Source organism: Pholcus phalangioides, unplaced genomic scaffold (genome assembly GCF_987345545.1).
Source record: "Pholcus phalangioides strain wild (caught in Gottingen) unplaced genomic scaffold, Ppha-v1.0 ptg000042l_1, whole genome shotgun sequence".
Lineage (NCBI taxonomy): Eukaryota > Metazoa > Arthropoda > Arachnida > Araneae > Pholcidae > Pholcus > Pholcus phalangioides.
The window spans coordinates 6,260,068-6,275,328 of NW_028301628.1; the positions used below are offsets into that span (position 1 = coordinate 6,260,068).

The following is a 15,261-nucleotide window of genomic DNA, read 5'->3' on the forward strand; positions in this document are numbered from 1 at the left end:
GGAGGGAAGGAAATAAGGATGAAGCAAGTCGCAGCTGCTCTAGCATAATGGGTATTTACAAACCCTTTCAGACCAGGGATGGGGTTTTGGACATCCAGAACCAGTTTTGAGGACACTGATAATCGGTCAAAAAGTGTCTGGAACTGTCCAAAACCTCAAAAGTTTCCGTCACGCCTCACAACTTTGCCTCAAAAGTCCCCCACGTACCTACTAGTAGCTCCCAAAGTTGCTCAACTTCCGTGACCGGGCGAGAACCAATGTATTGTTGTGGCCATGCAGAGACGCTGTGTGGAAAAATCGGACAGTGAAATAAATAAAGTAATCGAAAATTAAGAACCACGCGGCATCAAGATTGGAGCTTTCATTAGAGCTGCCGCATATATATAAACAAAGATAACTTGGAAAATTTTTTACTTTTTCAAAAACGACTTAATTGCGAAACATATCATTCATTAATTTTAATAGCAAAAACAAGGAGCAGACAGCAGGTGGAGCGCCTGATGTTGCTAAACTTCGGTGATCGTACGAGAACCGGTGTATTCAACATGGTATGGCCGTTGGCGATAACGTGAACTAGTAAGGAAAAATCAGTGGAGAAAAAGAACAGAGGCATCGGAAATTCCAAACCAAACCATAAAGTTCCTTTTCTTAGAGCTGATACATATACGGCCGTATTCACCACTCACGGTCCTGAAACGCGGATCAGTTGAAACCCGTTTCAGTTTTAGAACGAATTTGGCATTCACCAGTGAGTCTCGAGTGCGTATCAAGTGAAACTCGGTTCAGTTGGCGAGTATTTGGCGTATATTAGCTTGGCGAGAGTAGATCCGACGCTGATTGGATGAAGGGTTTTTGATCTTCTAATGAAGTAGAAAACTCAACGGTTGGATTCTTGTGTTTACATTTTTCAACAATTTTTTTTCCATAAGCAAAATATGGTTTTATCATCCCCTTTTTAATGGAAATTCCATTTCATTCCAGCTACTGTTTTCTTTCTTACTTCCGCTATATCTATAATGATGGTTTTTCATTTCGCTACGGAATTGCTAATATTCTCAGATTAGATAAATTATATATCGCACGTACAATCAGCTTATGCGCTTTTCATTGCTTTGAAGAAAAAAAATGTATCAGCATATACAAATTTTATTAATCGTGAATGAAATGAAGGAAAAAAGGACGGTCGCAATTGTGTAAAATTTATATTTTAAAAATACTAATAAATTTGGAAATTTTTCAAAAAATAATTTTCATCTGAATATTTTTTAAATTATTATTGTTTTGTACCTGAAATCAAATTTTTAGATACACATATTAAAATGAAAAAGTACAAAATTCAGTGAATTTGATTTCCAAAAATTTTTTTTATGCTAATAGTAATTAGCACTAAAAATTCGTAATTAGCACTAGTGCTAATAGTAATTCTTGTGATGCACATTCAACATTAATAGCTATATTTCCTATTAGTCAAATAAGTTAATATCTGAGACTGATTTTTTGTAATTTGTTGAAACTTGTATGATAGTTGCATGCAATCCTTCCTACACACAAGATGTCCGTCCTCTCAATGTATAAAATGCTAAACCCAAGTTTTCTTTTCAACAAAAAACTGTTCAAACATGTGTACTAGTTTTTTTGATTAGCTTACATAAAAAGTTAGATTCAGTTCAAAACAGTTCATTATATTATTAAATATAAGTTGAAAGGACGTCCTTGAAGCTGAAAGATTCTTAAAAATAAAAAATCTGTAAACAAAGTTTCAAATCTGACAGTCAATACAAGCATTAATGTATGGACAATTTTTTTTTTTTTTATGTGTAAAATGCATTGCCTTTGAATCATGTTTAACTAAAGGGTAAACTAATAGCCAAGACTAAAAATTAAAAAAAACTTGACATATATTGATAGATTCAACGTCATTATTCATCAACAAAATCATTTTCCATCCCTCTTTTTACTAGCAAGATTGGTAGTTAAATCTGGATTTTTTTTAAATATATACTGTATTTACATGATAATCACAATCTAGTAATTCGTTACTTTCAAAATTTACACTGTAACTTGAACATAATTAAGGCACAAATTCAAACTACGTAAAAAAAAACTAACATTTTCCTCACTTAAGAAATAACGACAAATCAATTATCAAAAATAATTTATTCATATTTATATGGAAGTATTTGAGATTGCTAAAAAAAATAATGGTACGTATAACACACACAAACATTGTAAATAAATATTGAGATTTTCTTCCGTGAGATTGAGTCAGCTCGTCTTCAGTGGCCACATTTTATCATAGATGTGTTTTTACCCTACTTTTGCTCCCAAATACTTGCTTCATCTGAAAAATTAAAAACATAGTTTTCATGAAAAAAAATTTCCCTAAAGAATGAAGCAAATCATACTCATGTGTTGCGATTTCAAATACAGTGAAATCATACTGCATAATATGAAAAACGCACATGTAATCAGCAATCACGTGGTACTAGTTATGTAATGATAGATTGAGTTAAATTTATAATATTTAAGTAATCATTGCCCAATGCTGGCATGAACTGCACATAAATAAGGTTCCAAAAAGTAATTTCATGAATTTTTGAATTGGTGTTTTGAGCACGAAAGGTATGATCACACACTAAAATCTCAATAAAATGATATTCTGCAAATCAAGAAAAAATATCATTGTAGAGGGATTGCTGTTGTATTAAGATTAGAGATGTAAAATTCTTGAGAATATTGTAACGAAGGACTACTATTGTAAATAACTTGAGAATATTCTTATTATTCTTAACAAGAATATTCTCCAGTTATTTATAATATAATTATATATAATATCCTAGAGAATATTCTTTGGAAAGACTACTTTTATAAATTACTGGGGAATATTCTTATCAAAAATAATAATTATTCTCAAGTTATTTCTCATATTAATATTCTCATCTCACATCTGTAATCGAGTGGCAGCAGTTTAACATAATACTATAGGAATTTCAAAACAAGACTTTCAAAATATTGATGTAGAGGGATTTATTTTTATATCAAGTATCATTGTAGTGAGGTTTAACTGTAAATAATAAACGAATGAACTGATATTTATACGCAAAATACTGATGCACAAATAGAATGAAATGAGCTGATAATTATATGATTTTGGATAATGAGAGTGCATCACAGAAAATATTTTTTGTTGTGCACGTGTTTTCATTTGTGCAAATACTGTGGATTCTGCTTATAAAAGTTTTTTTTCAAAAAGTTACCATGAAAAATGTAAGCGGGGAAAATGCTTTAAACAGGAAATCTTAATAAAAATTAATTGGAGTACTAAGCAGGAAAATATTATACATGGGAATGTTATAAGCGAGATCGACTGAATATAGAAGGAAAATATCATGTTTACACACAGCAGCAAAATATCATGTAATAAATATATTATTGTCAAGAGGTAAAAGCTAAAAAAAGGTAATATATTTTGCTTGGCATTAATACAAATATTTTCATATTAGAGACGAAACATTTCATACACAAATCTATATTTTAGAGTGTTGGTGAATATTGTATTGTTTAGAAATTAAAATGCACTACTGTAATGATCTCTTTTTGCCTAGTACATTTTGCGAGTTCTTAATGTACGAGGCTCCTCAAGAGAAAAAAAGGCCCCACAAAAATGAGATCTGGTTGAAATTTTCTAGAATTTACCAGGTAGGACCACAGAAAAATTTCTTGTCTCGGGGAGGGCCCCCCCCCCCATCATGCTCTTAAGATGGTCCTGGTTAGGGAAAAAAAATTTTTGTATACAAGTAATACAAAAAAAAATTTTTTGTACACACTGTATACAAGTGACTATTCCTGCAATTCAAGAGAGATATTCATGACTTCTTTTCAGACCAATGATACATTATTTTCAGAGAGGAAAAAACTTCAAAAGCGTGACACTATACCCTGCCATTTTGACCTTTAGGTCAGGACAGTAAATAAGCTGGGGCAACCGGGACACTTCCCAAGGGCCGAGAGAATGGGGGCCCTCACAAAAATGTACACTTTATTTTACATAATAATACTTTCAGGGGCCCCCACTCAAGAAAAAAATCTGCATCGAGAGAGCCCACTACCAGTGCTGTCTTAACGGATGGACCTACCCGCGCACGGCCCGGGGGCCTCGAGAGAAGAGGGGCCCTCACAAAAATGAGATTTGGTTGAAATTTTCTGTAATTTACCTGGCAGGTCCTCAGAAAAGCCACTTGGCCCGAGGGCCCATGGTGTTCTTAAGACGGCCCTGCCCGCTACGACCCTGTTTCAGGTACCATAAAGACGAATTTGTCATTAACATCAATACATGAGTATATTACTCATACAATTCTATCATTATTTGATAATGATCATTTTGTTAGCGAAGTTCAGATTTGAAGGAAATCATAGAAAAGTATCATTACTCACCGTCTTTCGTCACTTGTTGATGGCTTCAAGAAGTAGTTGAAAGCTTTCATTGATCGGGGATAATTACTTAACATATATTTAATACCTAAACGCTGTCACTCATCACCTTATAATTAATAAATTATTCTAAATTCCCTATTTCATTCCGCCTCATCGTTTTAAACAATTCAGCGCGACCGCCATTACTACGTCGATGTTTGTGTTTGCAGCGACGATAATGTTCACTGCGCATGCGCTGAAACTCGATCCACCCTGCTGGATCGCCGATATCGGAGGTTCAGTTTCAGGCTCGAAAAGCTGGTCCGTGGATCTCGATTCAGGGGTGGTGAATACCAATTTTGAGGTGAAACGCGGTTTAGAACCTGGATCGCGTTCTGAACCTGGACGGTGAATACGGCCGTTAAACAGGAGATTATTTCACGGATATTTCGTTTTGTAAATAAACATTTTTCACATTGGCAGTGGTATTTTTTATTCATATTAGTAGGAAAAACAATGAGCCAACAGCACGCGGTGTTCCCAGGTGGTCACCCACCCAAGTACTAGCAGCGCCCGATGTTGCTTAACTTCAGTGATCGGACGAGAACCGGTGTATTCAACATGGTATGGCCGTTGGCGATAACGTGAAGGAGTAATTAAAAATGAGTGGAGAAAAATTACAAAATAGGGATTGGAAATTCGAAACTACGCCATGACGTTCCTTTTCTTAGATCTGATGCATATAAACGGAGATAATTTCAACGATTCTTCATTTTGTAAAAAATCATTTTTCTCATTGGCAGTGGTATTATTTGTTTGTATCACAGGAAAAACAAAAAGCCAACAGCACGCGGTGTTCCCAGGTGGTCCTAGCAGCGCCCGATGTTGCTTAACTTCGGTGATTGGACGAGAACCGGTGTATTCAACATGGTATGACTGTTGGCGATCACGTGAAGGAGTAAGGAAAAATCAGTCGAGAAAAAGAACAAAAGAGGGACCGAAAATTCGAAACCACGCCACGATGTTCTTTTTCTTACAGCTGATGCATATAAACGAAGATTATTTCAACGATTCTTCATTTTCTAAAAAATCATTTTTCTCATTGGCAGTGGTATTATTTGTTCGTATCAGTAGGAAAAACAAGGAGCCAACAGCACGCGGTGTTCCCAGGTGGTCACCCACCCAAGTACTAGCAGCGCCCGATGTTGCTTAACTTCGGTGATCGGACGAGAACCAGTGTATTCAACATGGTATGGCTGTTGGCGATAACGTGAAGGAGTAATTAATAATGAGTGGAGAAAAATTACAAAATAGGGATTGGAAATTCGAAACTACGCCAAGAAGTTCCTTTTCTTAGATCTGATGCATATAAACGGAGATAATTTCAACGATTCTTCATTTTGTAAAAAATCATTTTTCTCAATGGCAGTGGAATTATTTGTTCGTATCAGCAGGAAAAACAAGGAGCCAACAGCACGCGGTGTTCCCAGGTGGTCACCCACCCAAGTATTAGCAGCGCCGGATGTTGCTTAACTTCGGTGATCGGACGAGAACCGGTGTATTCAACATGGTATGGCCGTTGGCGATCACGTGAAGGAGTAAGGAAAAATCAGTGGAGAAAAAGAAGAAAAGAGGGACCGAAAATTCGAAACCACGCCACGATGTTCTTTTTCTTAGAGCTGATGCATATAAACGAAGATTATTTCAACGATTCTACATTTTGTAAAATTCATTTTTCTCATTGGCAGTGGTATTATTTGTTCTTATCAGTAGGGAAAACAAGGAGCCAACAGCACGCGGTGTTCCCAGGTGGTCACCCACCCAAGTACTAGCAGCGCCCGATGTTGCTTAACTTCGGTGATCGGACGAGAACCGGTGAATTCAACATGGTATGGCCGTTGGCGATAACGTGAAGGAGTAATTAAAAATCAGTGGAGAAAAATTACAAAATACGGATCGGAAATTCGAAACTACGCCAAGAAGTTCCTGTTCTTAGATCTGATGCATATAAACGGAGATAATTTCAACGATTCTTCATTTTGTAAAAAATCATTTTTCTCATTGGCAGTGGAATTATTTATTCGTATCAGGAGGAAAAACAAGGAGCCAACAGCACGCGGTGTTCCCAGGTGGTCACCCACATAAGTACTAGCAGCGCCCGATGTTGCTTAACTTCGGTGATCGGACGAGAACCGGTGTATTCAACATGGTATGGCCGTTGGCGATCACGTGAAGGAGTAAGGAAAAATCAGTGGAGAAAAATTACAAAATAGGGATCGGAAATTCGAAACCACGCCATGAAGTTCCTTTTCTAAGATCTGATGCATATAAACGGATTTAATTTCAACGATTCCACATTTTGTAAAAAATCATTTTTCTCATTGGCAGTGGTATTATTTGTTCGTATCAGTAGGAAAAACAAGGAGCCAACAGCACGCGGTGTTCCCAGGTGGTCACCCACCCAAGTATTAGCAGCCCCGGATGTTGCTTAACTTCGGTGATCGGACGAGAACCGGTGTATTCAACATGGTATGGCCGTTGGCGATAACGTGAAGGAGTAATTAAAAATCAGTAGAGAAAAATTACAAAATAGGGATCGGAAATTCGAAACCACGCCATGAAGTTCCTTTTCTAAGATCTGATGCATATAAACGGATTTAATTTCAACGATTCCACATTTTGTAAAAAATCATTTTTCTCATTGGCAGTGGTATTATTTGTTCGTATCAGTAGGAAAAACAAGGAGCCAACAGCACGCGGTGTTCCCAGGTGGTCACCCACCCAAGTACTAGCAGCGCCCGATGTTGCTTAACTTCGGTGATCGGACGAGAACCGGTGTATTCAACATGGTATTGCTGTTGGCGATAACGTGAAGGAGTAATTAATAATGAGTAGAGAAAAATTACAAAATAGGGATTGGAAATTCGAAACTACGCCAAGAAGTTCCTTTTCTTAGATCTGATGCATATAAACGGAGATAATTTCAACGATTCTTCATTTTGTAAAAAATCATTTTTCTCATTGGCAGTGGAATTATTTGTTCGTATCAGCAGGAAAAACAAGGAGCCAACAGCACGCGGTGTTCCCAGGTGGTCACCCACCCAAGTATTAGCAGCGCCGGATGTTGCTTAACTTCGGTGATCGGACGAGAACCGGTGTATTCAACATGGTATGGCCGTTGGCGATCACGTGAAGGAGTAAGGAAAAATCAGTGGAGAAAAAGAAGAAAAGAGGGACCGAAAATTCGAAACCACGCCACGATGTTCTTTTTCTTAGAGCTGATGCATATAAACGGAGATAATTTCAACGATTCTTCATTTTGTAAAAAATCATTTTTCTCATTGGCAGTGGTATTATTTGTTCGTATCACAGGAAAAACAAGGAGCCAACAGCACGCGGTGTTCCCAGGTGGTCCTAGCAGCGCCCGATGTTGCTTAACTTCGGTGATCGGACGAGAACCGGTGTATTCAACATGGTATGGCCGTTGGCGATCACGTGAAGGAGTAAGGAAAAATCAGTGGAGAAAAAGAACAAAAGAGGGACCGGAAATTCGAAACCACGCCATGATGTTCCTTTTCTTAGAGCTGATGCATATAAACGAAGATTATTTGAAGGATTCTTCATTTTGTAAAATTCATTTTTCTCATTGGCAGTGGTATTATTTGTTCTTATCAGTAGGGAAAACAAGGAGCCAACAGCACGCGGTGTTCCCAGGTGGTCACCCACCCAAGTACTAGCAGCGCCCGATGTTGCTTAACTTCGGTGATCAGACGAGAACCGGTGAATTCAACATGGTATGGCCGTTGGCGATAACGTGAAGGAGTAATTAAAAATCAGTGGAGAAAAATTACAAAATAGGGATCGGAAATTCGAAACTACGCCAAGAAGTTCCTGTTCTTAGATCTGATGCATATAAACGGAGATAATTTCAACGACTCTTCATTTTGTAAAAAATCATTTTTCTCATTGGCAGTGGAATTATTTGTTCGTATCAGCAGGAAAAACAAGGAGCCAACAGCACGCGGTGTTCCCAGGTGGTCACCCACATAAGTACTAGCAGCGGCCGATGTTGCTTAACTTCGGTGATCGGACGAGAACCGGTGTATTCAACATGGTATGGCCGTTGGCGATCACGTGAAGGAGTAAGGAAAAATCAGTGGAGAAAAAGAACAAAAGAGGGACCGAAAATTCGAAACCACGCCACGATGTTCTTTTTCTTACAGCTGATGCATATAAACGAAGATTATTTCAACGATTCCTCATTTTGTAAAAAATCATTTTTCTCATTGGCAGTGGTATTATTTGTTCGTATAAGTAGGAAAAACAAGGAGCCAACAGCACGCGGTGTTCCCAGGTGGTCACCCACCCAAGTACTACCAGCGCCGGATGTTGCTTAACTTCGGTGATCGGACGAGAACCGGTGTATTCAACATGGTATGGCCGTTGGAGATCACGTGAAGGAGTAAGGAAAAATCAGTGGAGAAAAAGAAGAAAAGAGGGACCGAAAATTCGAAACCACGCCACGATGTTCTTTTTCTTAGAGCTGATGCATATAAACGAAGATTATTTCAACGATTCTTCATTTTGTAAAATTCATTTTTCTCATTGGCAGTGGTATTATTTGTTCTTATCAGTAGGGAAAACAAGGAGCCAACAGCACGCGGTGTTCCCAGGTGGTCACCCACCTAAGTACTAGCAGCGCACGATGTTGCTTAACTTCGGTGATCGGACGAGAACCGGTGAATTCAACATGGTATGGCAGTTGGCGATAACGTGAAGGAGTAATTAAAAATCAGTGGAGAAAAATTACAAAATAGGGATTGGAAATTCGAAACTACGCCATGAAGTTCCTTTTCTTAGATCTGATGCATATAAACGGAGATAATTTCAACGATTCTTCATTTTGTAAAAAATCATTTTTCTCATTGGCAGTGGTATTATTTGTTCGTATCAGCAGGAAAAACAAAAAGCCAACAGCACGCGGTGTTCCCAAGTGGTCCTAGCAGCGCCGGATGTTGCTTAACTTCGGTGATCGGACGAGAACCGGTGTATTCAACATGGTATGGCCGTTGGCGATCACGTGAAGGAGTAAGGAAAAATCTGTGGAGAAAAAGAACAAAAGAGGGACAGAAAATTCGAAACCACGCCACGATGTTCTTTTTCTTACAGCTGATGCATATAAACGAAGATTATTTCAACGATTCTTCATTTTGTAAAATTCATTTTTCTCATTGGCAGTGGTATTATTTGTTCTTATCAGTAGGGAAAACAAGGAGCCAACAGCACGCGGTGTTCCCAGATGGTCACCCACCCAAGTACTAGCAGCGCCCGATGTTGCTTAACTTCGGTGATCGGACGAGAACCGGTGTATTCAACATGGTATGGCCGTTGGCGATAACGTGAAGGAGTAATTAAAAATCAGTGGAGAAAAATTACAAAATAGGGATCGGAAATTCGAAACCACGCCATGAAGTTCCTTTTCTAAGATCTGATGCATATAAACGGAATTTCAACGATTCCTCATTTTGTAAAAAATCATTTTTCTCATTGGCAGTGGTATTATTTGTTCGTATCAGTAGGAAAAACAAGGAGCCAACAGCACGCGGTGTTCCCAGGTGGTCACCCACCCAAGTACTAGCAGCGCCCGATGTTGCTTAACTTCGGTGATCGGACGAGAACCGGTGTATTCAACATGGTATGGCTGTTGGCGATAACGGGAAGGAGTAATTAAAAATGAGTGGAGAAAAATTACAAAATAGGGATTGGAAATTCGAAACTACGCCAAGAAGTTCCTTTTCTTAGATCTGATGCATATAAACGGAGATAATTTCAACGATTCTTCATTTTGTAAAAAATCATTTTTCTCATTGGCAGTGGAATTATTTGTTCGTATCAGCAGGAAAAACAAGGAGCCAACAGCACGCGGTGTTCCCAGGTGGTCACCCACCCAAGTATTAGCAGCCCCGGATGTTGCTTAACTTCGGTGATCGGACGAGAACCGGTGTATTCAACATGGTATGGTCGTTGGCGATCACGTGAAGGAGTAAGGAAAAATCAGTGGAGAAAAAGAAGAAAAGAGGGACCGAAAATTCGAAACCACGCCACGATGTTCCTTTTCTTAGAGCTGATGCATATAAACGAAGATTATTTAAACGATTCTTCATTTTTTAAAAAATCATTTTTGTCATTGGCAGTGGTATTATTTGTTCGTATGAGTAGGAAAAACAAGGAGCCAACAGCACGCGGTGTTCCCAGGTGGTCACCCACCCAAGTACTAGCAGCGCCCGATGTTGCTTAACTTCGGTGATCGGACGAGAACCGGTGTATTCAACATGGTATGGCTGTTGGCGATAACGGGAAGGAGTAATTAAAAATGAGTGGAGAAAAATTACAAAATAGGGATTGGAAATTCGAAACTACGCCAAGAAGTTCCTTTTCTTAGATCTGATGCATATAAACGGAGATAATTTCAACGATTCTTCATTTTGTAAAAAATCATTTTTCTCATTGGCAGTGGAATTATTTGTTCGTATCAGCAGGAAAAACAAGGAGCCAACAGCACGCGGTGTTCCCAGGTGGTCACCCACCCAAGTATTAGCAGCCCCGGATGTTGCTTAACTTCGGTGATCGGACGAGAACCGGTGTATTCAACATGGTATGGCCGTTGGCGATCACGTGAAGGAGTAAGGAAAAATCAGTGGAGAAAAAGAACAAAAGAGGGACCGAGAATTCGAAACCACGCCACGATGTTCCTTTTCTTAGAGCTGATGCATATAAACGGAGATAATTTCAACGATTCTTCATTTTGTAAAAAATCATTTTTCTCATTGGCAGTGGAATTATTTGTTCGTATCAGCAGGAAAAACAAGGAGCCAACAGCACGCGGTGTTCCCAGGTGGTCACCCACCCAAGTATTAGCAGCCCCGGATGTTGCTTAACTTCGGTGATCGGACGAGAACCGGTGTATTCAACATGGTATGGTCGTTGGCGATCACGTGAAGGAGTAAGGAAAAATCAGTGGAGAAAAAGAAGAAAAGAGGGACCGAAAATTCGAAACCACGCCACGATGTTCCTTTTCTTAGAGCTGATGCATATAAACGAAGATTATTTAAACGATTCTTCATTTTGTAAAAAATCATTTTTGTCATTGGCAGTGGTATTATTTGTTCGTATGAGTAGGAAAAACAAGGAGCCAACAGCACGCGGTGTTCCCAGGTGGTCACCCACCCAAGTACTAGCAGCGCCCGATGTTGCTTAACTTCGGTGATCGGACGAGAACCGGTGTATTCAACATGGTATGGCTGTTGGCGATAACGGGAAGGAGTAAGGAAAAATCAGTGGAGAAAAAGAAAAAAAGAGGGACCGAGAATTCGAAACCACGCCACGATGTTCCTTTTCTTAGAGCTGATGCATATAAACGAAGATTATTTCAACGATTCTTCATTTTGTAAAATTCATTTTTCTCATTGGCAGTGATATTATTTGTTCGTATGAGTAGGAAAAACAAGGAGCCAACAGCACGCGGTGTTCCCAGGTGGTCACCCACCCAAGTACTAGCAGCGCCCGATGTTGCTTAACTTCGGTGATCGGACGAGAACCGGTGTATTCAACATGGTATGGCCGTTGGCGATCACGTGAAGGAGTAAGGAAAAATCAGTGGAGAAAAAGAAGAAAAGAGGGACCGAAAATTCGAAACCACGCCACGATGTTCTTTTTCTTAGAGCTGATGCATATAAACGAAGATTATTTCAACGATTCTTCATTTTGTAAAATTCATTTTTCTCATTGGCAGTGGTATTATTTGTTCTTATCAGTAGGGAAAACAAGGAGCCAACAGCACGCGGTGTTCCCAGGTGGTCACCCACCTAAGTACTAGCAGCACACGATGTTGCTTAACTTCGGTGATCGGACGAGAACCGGTGTATTCAACATGGTATGGCCGTTGGCGATAACGTGAAGGAGTAATTAAAAATCAGTGGAGAAAAATTACAAAATAGGGATTGGAAATTCGAAACTACGCCATGAAGTTCCTTTTCTTAGAGCTGATGCATATAAACGAAGATTATTTAAACGATTCTTCATTTTTTAAAAAATCATTTTTGTCATTGGCAGTGGTATTATTTGTTCGTATGAGTAGGAAAAACAAGGAGCCAACAGCACGCGGTGTTCCCAGGTGGTCACCCACCCAAGTACTAGCAGCGCCCGATGTTGCTTAACTTCGGTGATCGGACGAGAACCGGTGTATTCAACATGGTATGGCTGTTGGCGATAACGGGAAGGAGTAATTAAAAATGAGTGGAGAAAAATTACAAAATAGGGATTGGAAATTCGAAACTACGCCAAGAAGTTCCTTTTCTTAGATCTGATGCATATAAACGGAGATAATTTCAACGATTCTTCATTTTGTAAAAAATCATTTTTCTCATTGGCAGTGGAATTATTTGTTCGTATCAGCAGGAAAAACAAGGAGCCAACAGCACGCGGTGTTCCCAGGTGGTCACCCACCCAAGTATTAGCAGCCCCGGATGTTGCTTAACTTCGGTGATCGGACGAGAACCGGTGTATTCAACATGGTATGGCCGTTGGCGATCACGTGAAGGAGTAAGGAAAAATCAGTGGAGAAAAAGAACAAAAGAGGGACCGAGAATTCGAAACCACGCCACGATGTTCCTTTTCTTAGAGCTGATGCATATAAACGGAGATAATTTCAACGATTCTTCATTTTGTAAAAAATCATTTTTCTCATTGGCAGTGGAATTATTTGTTCGTATCAGCAGGAAAAACAAGGAGCCAACAGCACGCGGTGTTCCCAGGTGGTCACCCACCCAAGTATTAGCAGCCCCGGATGTTGCTTAACTTCGGTGATCGGACGAGAACCGGTGTATTCAACATGGTATGGTCGTTGGCGATCACGTGAAGGAGTAAGGAAAAATCAGTGGAGAAAAAGAAGAAAAGAGGGACCGAAAATTCGAAACCACGCCACGATGTTCCTTTTCTTAGAGCTGATGCATATAAACGAAGATTATTTAAACGATTCTTCATTTTGTAAAAAATCATTTTTGTCATTGGCAGTGGTATTATTTGTTCGTATGAGTAGGAAAAACAAGGAGCCAACAGCACGCGGTGTTCCCAGGTGGTCACCCACCCAAGTACTAGCAGCGCCCGATGTTGCTTAACTTCGGTGATCGGACGAGAACCGGTGTATTCAACATGGTATGGCTGTTGGCGATAACGGGAAGGAGTAAGGAAAAATCAGTGGAGAAAAAGAACAAAAGAGGGACCGAGAATTCGAAACCACGCCACGATGTTCCTTTTCTTAGAGCTGATGCATATAAACGAAGATTATTTCAACGATTCTTCATTTTGTAAAATTCATTTTTCTCATTGGCAGTGATATTATTTGTTCGTATGAGTAGGAAAAACAAGGAGCCAACAGCACGCGGTGTTCCCAGGTGGTCACCCACCCAAGTACTAGCAGCGCCCGATGTTGCTTAACTTCGGTGATCGGACGAGAACCGGTGTATTCAACATGGTATGGCCGTTGGCGATCACGTGAAGGAGTAAGGAAAAATCAGTGGAGAAAAAGAAGAAAAGAGGGACCGAAAATTCGAAACCACGCCACGATGTTCTTTTTCTTAGAGCTGATGCATATAAACGAAGATTATTTCAACGATTCTTCATTTTGTAAAATTCATTTTTCTCATTGGCAGTGGTATTATTTGTTCTTATCAGTAGGGAAAACAAGGAGCCAACAGCACGCGGTGTTCCCAGGTGGTCACCCACCTAAGTACTAGCAGCACACGATGTTGCTTAACTTCGGTGATCGGACGAGAACCGGTGTATTCAACATGGTATGGCCGTTGGCGATAACGTGAAGGAGTAATTAAAAATCAGTGGAGAAAAATTACAAAATAGGGATTGGAAATTCGAAACTACGCCATGAAGTTCCTTTTCTTAGATCTGATGCATATAAACGGAGATAATTTCAAAGATTCTTCATTTTGTAAAAAATCATTTTTCTCATTGGCAGTGGAATTATTTGTTCGTATCAGCAGGAAAAACAAGGAGCCAACAGCACGCGGTGTTCCCAGGTGGTCACCCACCCAAGTATTAGCAGCGCCGGATGTTGCTTAACTTCGGTGATCGGACGAGAACCGGTGTATTCAACATGGTATGGCCGTTGGCGATCACGTGAAGGAGTAAGGAAAAATCAGTGGAGAAAAAGAACAAAAGAGGGACCGAAAATTCGAAACCACGCCACGATGTTCTTTTTCTTACAGCTGATGCATATAAACGAAGATTATTTCAACGATTCTTCATTTTGTAAAATTCATTTTTCTCATTGGCAGTGGTATTATTTGTTCTTATCAGTAGGGAAAACAAGGAGCCAACAGCACGCGGTGTTCCCAGATGGTCACCCACCCAAGTACTAGCAGCGCCCGATGTTGCTTAACTTCGGTGATCGGACGAGAACCGGTGTATTCAACATGGTATGGCCGTTGGCGATAACGTGAAGGAGTAATTAAAAATCAGTGGAGAAAAATTACAAAATAGGGATCGGAAATTCGAAACCACGCCACGATGTTCCTTTTCTTAGAGCTGATGCATATAAACGAAGATTATTTCAACGATTCTTCATTTTGTAAAAAATCATTTTTCTCATTGGCAGTGGTATTATTTGTTCGTATCAGTAGGAAAAACAAGGAGCCAACAGCACGCGGTGTTCCCAGGTGGTCACCCACCCAAGTACTAGCAGCGCCCGATGTTGCTTAACTTCGGTGATCGGACGAGAACCGGTGTATTCAACATGGTATGGCTGTTGGCGATAACGGGAAGGAGTAATTAAAA

General features: G+C 39.6%; 23 non-coding genes and 8 pseudogenes across 23 annotated transcripts; all 31 read right to left on the reverse strand.

The window, feature by feature from the left end:
• Nucleotides 1–4,932: 4,932 nt before the first annotated feature.
• On the reverse strand, nt 4,933–5,051 carry LOC149063920 (5S ribosomal RNA). The gene has a single exon (XR_016195858.1). It is a non-coding gene; the product is annotated as a 5S ribosomal RNA (ribosomal RNA).
• A 507-nt stretch (nt 5,052–5,558) lies between these two features.
• LOC149063921 (5S ribosomal RNA) lies at nt 5,559–5,677 on the reverse strand. The gene has a single exon (XR_016195889.1). It is a non-coding gene; the product is annotated as a 5S ribosomal RNA (ribosomal RNA).
• Nucleotides 5,678–5,878: 201 nt separating this feature from the next.
• Nucleotides 5,879–5,997, reverse strand: LOC149063922 (5S ribosomal RNA). Its single transcript, XR_016196053.1, has one exon. It is a non-coding gene; the product is annotated as a 5S ribosomal RNA (ribosomal RNA).
• A 200-nt stretch (nt 5,998–6,197) lies between these two features.
• On the reverse strand, nt 6,198–6,316 carry LOC149063923 (5S ribosomal RNA). Its single transcript, XR_016195857.1, has one exon. It is a non-coding gene; the product is annotated as a 5S ribosomal RNA (ribosomal RNA).
• A 201-nt stretch (nt 6,317–6,517) lies between these two features.
• LOC149063924 (5S ribosomal RNA) lies at nt 6,518–6,636 on the reverse strand. Its single transcript, XR_016195873.1, has one exon. It is a non-coding gene; the product is annotated as a 5S ribosomal RNA (ribosomal RNA).
• Nucleotides 6,637–6,837: 201 nt separating this feature from the next.
• On the reverse strand, nt 6,838–6,956 carry LOC149063925 (5S ribosomal RNA; annotated as a pseudogene).
• Nucleotides 6,957–7,157: 201 nt separating this feature from the next.
• On the reverse strand, nt 7,158–7,276 carry LOC149063926 (5S ribosomal RNA). The gene has a single exon (XR_016195875.1). It is a non-coding gene; the product is annotated as a 5S ribosomal RNA (ribosomal RNA).
• Nucleotides 7,277–7,477: 201 nt separating this feature from the next.
• On the reverse strand, nt 7,478–7,596 carry LOC149063927 (5S ribosomal RNA). Its single transcript, XR_016196054.1, has one exon. It is a non-coding gene; the product is annotated as a 5S ribosomal RNA (ribosomal RNA).
• Nucleotides 7,597–7,796: 200 nt separating this feature from the next.
• On the reverse strand, nt 7,797–7,902 carry LOC149063928 (5S ribosomal RNA; annotated as a pseudogene).
• A 200-nt stretch (nt 7,903–8,102) lies between these two features.
• On the reverse strand, nt 8,103–8,221 carry LOC149063929 (5S ribosomal RNA). Its single transcript, XR_016195890.1, has one exon. It is a non-coding gene; the product is annotated as a 5S ribosomal RNA (ribosomal RNA).
• A 201-nt stretch (nt 8,222–8,422) lies between these two features.
• LOC149063930 (5S ribosomal RNA) lies at nt 8,423–8,541 on the reverse strand. Its single transcript, XR_016195988.1, has one exon. It is a non-coding gene; the product is annotated as a 5S ribosomal RNA (ribosomal RNA).
• A 201-nt stretch (nt 8,542–8,742) lies between these two features.
• On the reverse strand, nt 8,743–8,861 carry LOC149063931 (5S ribosomal RNA). Its single transcript, XR_016195987.1, has one exon. It is a non-coding gene; the product is annotated as a 5S ribosomal RNA (ribosomal RNA).
• Nucleotides 8,862–9,061: 200 nt separating this feature from the next.
• Nucleotides 9,062–9,180, reverse strand: LOC149063932 (5S ribosomal RNA; annotated as a pseudogene).
• A 507-nt stretch (nt 9,181–9,687) lies between these two features.
• On the reverse strand, nt 9,688–9,806 carry LOC149063933 (5S ribosomal RNA). The gene has a single exon (XR_016195805.1). It is a non-coding gene; the product is annotated as a 5S ribosomal RNA (ribosomal RNA).
• Nucleotides 9,807–10,003: 197 nt separating this feature from the next.
• LOC149063934 (5S ribosomal RNA) lies at nt 10,004–10,122 on the reverse strand. Its single transcript, XR_016195787.1, has one exon. It is a non-coding gene; the product is annotated as a 5S ribosomal RNA (ribosomal RNA).
• Nucleotides 10,123–10,323: 201 nt separating this feature from the next.
• Nucleotides 10,324–10,442, reverse strand: LOC149063935 (5S ribosomal RNA; annotated as a pseudogene).
• Nucleotides 10,443–10,643: 201 nt separating this feature from the next.
• On the reverse strand, nt 10,644–10,762 carry LOC149063936 (5S ribosomal RNA). The gene has a single exon (XR_016195788.1). It is a non-coding gene; the product is annotated as a 5S ribosomal RNA (ribosomal RNA).
• Nucleotides 10,763–10,963: 201 nt separating this feature from the next.
• On the reverse strand, nt 10,964–11,082 carry LOC149063937 (5S ribosomal RNA; annotated as a pseudogene).
• Nucleotides 11,083–11,283: 201 nt separating this feature from the next.
• Nucleotides 11,284–11,402, reverse strand: LOC149063938 (5S ribosomal RNA; annotated as a pseudogene).
• A 201-nt stretch (nt 11,403–11,603) lies between these two features.
• On the reverse strand, nt 11,604–11,722 carry LOC149063939 (5S ribosomal RNA). Its single transcript, XR_016195789.1, has one exon. It is a non-coding gene; the product is annotated as a 5S ribosomal RNA (ribosomal RNA).
• Nucleotides 11,723–11,922: 200 nt separating this feature from the next.
• Nucleotides 11,923–12,041, reverse strand: LOC149063940 (5S ribosomal RNA). The gene has a single exon (XR_016195929.1). It is a non-coding gene; the product is annotated as a 5S ribosomal RNA (ribosomal RNA).
• A 200-nt stretch (nt 12,042–12,241) lies between these two features.
• On the reverse strand, nt 12,242–12,360 carry LOC149063941 (5S ribosomal RNA). The gene has a single exon (XR_016196034.1). It is a non-coding gene; the product is annotated as a 5S ribosomal RNA (ribosomal RNA).
• Nucleotides 12,361–12,561: 201 nt separating this feature from the next.
• On the reverse strand, nt 12,562–12,680 carry LOC149063942 (5S ribosomal RNA). Its single transcript, XR_016195790.1, has one exon. It is a non-coding gene; the product is annotated as a 5S ribosomal RNA (ribosomal RNA).
• A 201-nt stretch (nt 12,681–12,881) lies between these two features.
• On the reverse strand, nt 12,882–13,000 carry LOC149063943 (5S ribosomal RNA; annotated as a pseudogene).
• Nucleotides 13,001–13,201: 201 nt separating this feature from the next.
• On the reverse strand, nt 13,202–13,320 carry LOC149063944 (5S ribosomal RNA; annotated as a pseudogene).
• A 201-nt stretch (nt 13,321–13,521) lies between these two features.
• On the reverse strand, nt 13,522–13,640 carry LOC149063945 (5S ribosomal RNA). Its single transcript, XR_016195791.1, has one exon. It is a non-coding gene; the product is annotated as a 5S ribosomal RNA (ribosomal RNA).
• A 200-nt stretch (nt 13,641–13,840) lies between these two features.
• LOC149063946 (5S ribosomal RNA) lies at nt 13,841–13,959 on the reverse strand. The gene has a single exon (XR_016195940.1). It is a non-coding gene; the product is annotated as a 5S ribosomal RNA (ribosomal RNA).
• A 200-nt stretch (nt 13,960–14,159) lies between these two features.
• Nucleotides 14,160–14,278, reverse strand: LOC149063947 (5S ribosomal RNA). The gene has a single exon (XR_016196035.1). It is a non-coding gene; the product is annotated as a 5S ribosomal RNA (ribosomal RNA).
• Nucleotides 14,279–14,479: 201 nt separating this feature from the next.
• Nucleotides 14,480–14,598, reverse strand: LOC149063948 (5S ribosomal RNA). The gene has a single exon (XR_016196055.1). It is a non-coding gene; the product is annotated as a 5S ribosomal RNA (ribosomal RNA).
• A 200-nt stretch (nt 14,599–14,798) lies between these two features.
• On the reverse strand, nt 14,799–14,917 carry LOC149063949 (5S ribosomal RNA). The gene has a single exon (XR_016195807.1). It is a non-coding gene; the product is annotated as a 5S ribosomal RNA (ribosomal RNA).
• A 201-nt stretch (nt 14,918–15,118) lies between these two features.
• On the reverse strand, nt 15,119–15,237 carry LOC149063950 (5S ribosomal RNA). Its single transcript, XR_016195792.1, has one exon. It is a non-coding gene; the product is annotated as a 5S ribosomal RNA (ribosomal RNA).
• Nucleotides 15,238–15,261: the final 24 nt, after the last annotated feature.